Raw genomic sequence first — 6000 nt, 5'->3', positions numbered from 1 at the left:
AGAAGATTATATGTATGTGTTTGACTACACGTTTCTATCAGGCATACCTGTGAACACATCCAAAATACCTAAACAATTATGTATTTGAAAAGGCACAAGATAAAATTAGTTGTATCAGTCATCTGGGTACCACAGAAGCTTCCCTTCCTATTTCCTTTACTCCCCTCCTCCCACATGTCCAAAGCCAGAAGGATACATATTCCGGTTTTTCAATCAAAACTTCCCCAACTCAGTAATTCAGTCCCCTTTCGTCTATTTAGAATACGTTACACCAAGGTAGAATCAGCTAATTTCATTCTCACTGCATCTGCTCTCTTCTGTTGCAGCTTTTCCATTATTCCTTCTATTTCTTCATTTGTTTCCTTTGTCCCATAACAGGTGCCTTATGTGAGGGATTTAGCTGTTAGAGGCATAAGCTGCAAGATGACACAAATGTAACATTTCAAGATCAAATAGTAATGACATTATGCAAGAGACTCACATGACCTTTTTTTTTTTCCTAGCAACAGCATGCAGACCTTCATAGCACAACTTCAGTGGCTGAGTCCAGAAAAAAAAAAAAAAAAAAAAAAAAAAAAAAAACGATATATACTGTCTCCTACCTTTTCTCTAGCACTTAAGCATTGAACTACCTAGTTCCCCCTGTTATTCTGCCTCATTCATCTATAAAATGACATCATGCATCAGAAAGAGAAAGAGATGAATTAAATTGGAATTTCTAATAAAGTAAGTGGTCCCAGTTTCCTGGTATTCATAATTTTTACTTCCATGGCAGTTGCAGTCCAACAGCAGAAAGTGGAATCTCAGAAGAATAAGAAAGTCCTTTATTAGGAGGGATAGTGATATTTTATATGAGGCAGCCACCATGTATAGACACAGTGAGCTTGCTCAATATAAGTAAGAGGGTGGAAAAAAAAAAAAAAAAAAAAAGGAGCTCTAGTGTCCCTTCTTGCCTTTTTAGGTTGTTGCAGTCGTGATGTGATAAAACATGCTCATGTGGGAATTAAACACATAATCTTGTTATAAGAAATAACATCTGGTTTGCCTTGTTCTCAGGTCTCAGAGGGTTAATTTGTTTGCTTTTGTTCAGAAATGGAAGAAAGACCTGCATTTGAAATAGCAGCTGGAAAATGATCTTCTGGATAGTTACAAAAGTAGCTGCAGTGAGAAATCACTCAAAAATCCATGTTTCTGAGACCTCAGTGTGCCTGGGTATCTCAATCTGCCAACAAGTACTGACAGGCTGCAAATGCACTTGGCTTGAGACCTCCCTCTGGAGAGCACAAGTCATCGTATAGTTCCTTCACATATATCAATCTTTGTTCCTTAGTCTTTGGCATGTTACATTGCATGCATAGCCCCATAGCAGTAAAGGCATGCCCTAGGGAACAGATGTGTTCAGCGAAGGATATTAAAAAATCCTCAACTATTTCTGGAGATGCAAATTCTATGTCTATTACTAAAGCAAAGAGAAACAGTAAAAATGGGAATTGGAATTTCAAAGACATAACAGCAAGTGTCGCAATGCCAGTACTGATACTGTAAACCTACGTAGAGCAAACTGGTGAAAAGCAGAAGCAAATACAGCGGTCAGATGTACTTCCTGTATTTAAATTTGTACACTGTTCTCTTTTAAAAGCTAAAGATACATGAAAATGAAGAGGAAGAAGAAACACCAGTGCACATGAAACATATCACCCGCTTATTATAACAATCACCATTTTAATACAAATGGAAATTAATTAATTAATTAATTAATTAATTAAATCCAAAACCTATGTAAACTGTTCAGAGGAAAATAATTCCACCTACAGCTCTGTCTTATTGACCTTAGGAAGTACAGCAGCTGCAATATTTATTTAACTCTGTATTTTCAAATAGTACAACAGGTTAGCCAGCCAAATGGAGTCAACATTGGGTAACAGCTCACCTGCTCAGCTGTCCACTCATGGGACGTTGCAGAATTCAGAGTGCTCTTCTCTTCTTTGCTATGTTTGTGAAGGCATTAGTAAATACAATGAAAGCTGATGTGTGTGTATTATATATACATATATATGTAATATTTTGTTAGTTTGTTTGTTTGTTTGTTTGTTTTTCCTCTTTGATAGGATGCATTAGGACCTTTCTTACCTGCCTGTCCTGACTGAGGCAATGTAAAATACTACCTGAGTGTGTGTGGCTGAAGTTTTGAGGTTGTCTTGTTTAGATTCAGTTAAGCAATGCTGCAGAAAGAAAAAAAAGTACTGCAAATTTTGGTGATATCAGCCCTTCAAAATGAAACAATCTAACTGTTTTTTTTTAGTAAGGCTGGTAATTTTTAGGGTCCCAAATTTAAACTCTTTAGACTTTTCAGATACATTAAATAATGCATCTACTCAAAATGTCACACTTCACACTTTAGTGAATAAAAAGCTCCAGACAATTCCGAACTATGAGATTTCTGCCTTAAAGAATTGTTGCATTACCTCTGCAAAGCCTTTCTCATGATGAAGCATGCTTTTCATGCTCTCAACTTAAAAATAACAGCCTAAATAATGTTTCTCAAACTCTGTAGTTTGAGACAAAGATACAGTACAGAATGGATGCAGAAAAAAAAAGGAAGAAAGAAAGAGAAAGAGAGAAAGAAAGAGAGAGAGAAACAAAGAGAGAAAGAGAGAGAGAGAGAGAGAGAGAAAGAGAGAGAGAGAGAAAGAGAAAGAGAGAGAGAAAAAAAGAAAGAAAGAAAGAAAGGAAGGAAGGAAGGAAGGAATGAAGGGAGGGAGGGAGGGAGGGAGGGGGGAAGGGAGGGAGGAAGGAAGGAAGGAAGGGAGGAAGGGAGGGAGGCAGGAAGGGAGGGAGGAAGGAAGGAAGGAAGGAAGGAAGGAAGGAAGGAAGGAAGGAAAGAAGGAAAGAGAAAGAAAGAAAGAGAAAGAAAGGAAGGAAGGAAGGAAAGAGAGAAAGAGAGAGAGAAAGAGAGAAAGAGAGAGAGAGAGAGAGAGAAAGAGAAAGAAAGAAAGAAAGAGAAAGAAAGAAAGAAAGAAAGAAAGAAAGAAAGAAAGAAAGAAAGGAAGGAAGGAAGGAAGGAAGGGAGGGAGGGAGGAAGAAGAAGAAAAGGAAGGAAGGAAGGGAGGGAGGGAGGAAGAAGAAGAAAAGGAAGGAAGGAAGGAAGGAAGGAAGGAAGGAAGGAAGGAAGGAAGGAAGGAAGGAAGAAAGAAGGAAAGAAGGAAAGAAAGAAAAAGAAAGAAAAAAGAAAAAGGAGTTCTAAAGCTTTAACAAAGGAAAAACAAATAAGCAAACAAACAAAAACTAGCAACACACAGAATAATAACATTACTAATCTGTAACAACAAGTAGCATTGTTTGTGTCCACTGCAGCACAAACCATAGACAGGAACCTACACCTGAAAGCTGCCATGGAGAAAGCCTTGAGGTTGCCTAGATTAAAGACTTCCTTTTACAGGTACAAAATTAATCTGTTGTTCAAGGGCAAAGAATAAAAATTAAACAAAGCTACAGGTAAAAAAATTGTCAACTATGGCCAGCCACTGCCCTGCCCATTACACAATCAGGGTGAACAGAACACACGCTGGGACAATCCCTGCCATCATGACTGTCCTGATCCCCTTTATGGTTATGTATAAGTCTGAAAAAAATCCAAGCACAGCCACTTCACTCTTGTGTCTCCAGACAGCAGATGGCTGCAACAAGAGCAACACTTACCTTGTCTTTTCCTTCACGACAGCAGAAGGAAGCAGCAGAGCACCATACTAGAGTAAAAGTCAAACAGCTGCAACTGTTTCATATTATCTTGTACATAATTAATAATAATAAACCAACAAAACAAACAAACATGATGAGGTAGTCTTAGGGGTTGCATGAGGCAGGCATTTTTCAGAATGATATGGGTCCATAGAAAGGTGAGAAACAAGGGCCATTTTGCACATGAAGACTGACTGGCCACAGTGCTATATGGATATGATCAGTGCATTTTACAACAAGTTGAGCTCTCTGCAATAGAAACATGATGCAGACTACTAGTGTACTGTTAACAAAAACAGAACTGTAAATGCATTTTTCTAAATTCAGCTATGCCAATGCAGTCCCATATTGATTTTTCTACATCATGAACAAAAACCATAAGCATAAAGCTACACAGACTGTTTTTGCAATAATAGCAGATTAAATAAAGGCTATTTCTGGAATTTTTTGCATGTTACCTGTGCTACCTACTTGTTAGTACCAAAGTAAACAATCACAGTAATTTTAATCTGTATGAAAAAGAAAATGATGAGAGCGTAGTGGGGGATGACTATACACGGAAAATGTTTGCAGAATAGAAAAATTAAAAAGACGACAAAGTACATCCTGACTTTTTACTCTAATAATAAAAAACAGGACTTTTAACATTTTTACAAGGCTTTCTTTAAAAAAATAAATAAAGAAAAAGTAAATATCCAAGCTCATAACAAGACACTTGACATGCACTTGCATTTTCTTTGCCGTATTTAGTGAAAAATCACTTCCATAGATGCCTTCCAGCTTGAGTATGTGCCCCCACCTCTTCTAGCCCCTTGAACCATTTTTCCGTGCAGTTTAGGTAGAATACACACAAACGTAGAGTTTGACATTTAGTGGAGAGCAAAAGCTGTCCCCAAGACTATGCACGAAAGAGAGACAGAGCTCTAGATTAATATAATGAAATTTCAGGGCTTTCAGCATTTCTTCAGTAGAAAATGTAAAGCTCATGAAGAAACAGGAAGACTAGTTAACATATCTCTAAAGTATTTTCCTAAAAAAAAAAAAATAAGTTCCTACAACTGATCTCTTGTGACTCACCTTCACTATGCCATTATTTCTGTTTTATTTCTTCTGATCTGGATGCAGTATTATATTGTCTGCTATATTAGCAGTGACCTTTGTCACATAGGTTTTTCTCCCTTCCATACATGGACAGAAGCAATGTAATTATGTCTTCAATATCTGAAGCAAGCTAATTAAAATAGAAGCATCTCATTTTCATATACATATCAGTACCAAAAAATAAAATAAAATAAAATAAAATAAAATAAAATAAAATAAAATAAAATAAAATAAAATAAAATAAAATAAAATAAAATAATAAAATAAAATAAAAAAGACAACTGCTTTTTCTTCTGTGAAAATATTCCCATAACTGCGCATTTCTAAGCAGAAACATAGCTCACATTTCACTAAATCACAATTTCAGTTTCAGGCTGTAGTGGGCTTCGAAGACTGCACTCAGCTCTAGAGAACACTCAGGGGCTCCATCCCCTACTGAAACCATATTTGAAAAGTATGCAATTCTGGAAGAAATTCTTTAAGAAAATCCTGTAAGAGCTCAAAAGACCAAAAATGGTGTAAATTTCCATAGATGAGATCCGCACACCATGTTGTACCCTGACTGGGAGCTTGTTCAGTGCTGTGTGATTTTAGTTTACCAGTGTCTGAAGGGACAGTACTATACTGATAGCCCAGCTGAAGTGCCTCCAGCTGAAGTACACCAATGTATGCAGCATGGGAAAGAAGCAGGAGGATGTGGAAACAATAGTGCAGTTAGAAAGCTATGACATGATTGCTATCACAGAAGTGTGGTGGGATGGATCACGCAACTGTTACACTGGCACAGAGGGCTACAAACTCTTCAGAAGAGATGGGCAGGGAAGGAGGGGTAGGGGTGCTGCTCTCTATGTTATGGAAGGGATTGACTGCAAAGAGATGCTTCTGAGAAACAGCCATGGATGGGTTGAGAACTTGTGTGTAAAAGTTAAGGTCTGGATCAATAAAGGACACCTTGATGTTGGGGTCTACCACAGGTCACCTGATTTAGTAGAGCCTATGGATGAGGTCTTCTTGCTTCAGCTACAGGAAGCATCACGCTCGCATGCTCTCATCATGATAGGGGTCTTTAAACACCCAGATGTCTGTTGGGAAAGAAGCACAGCAGAGACTCCAGGAGAATCCTGGAATGTGTTGAGGATAACGTCCTGGTTCGGGTATTAG

This window comes from Cygnus olor, chromosome Z (assembly GCF_009769625.2).
Source record: "Cygnus olor isolate bCygOlo1 chromosome Z, bCygOlo1.pri.v2, whole genome shotgun sequence".
NCBI lineage: Eukaryota > Metazoa > Chordata > Aves > Anseriformes > Anatidae > Cygnus > Cygnus olor.
Note: the sequence above shows the minus strand (reverse complement) of the source record.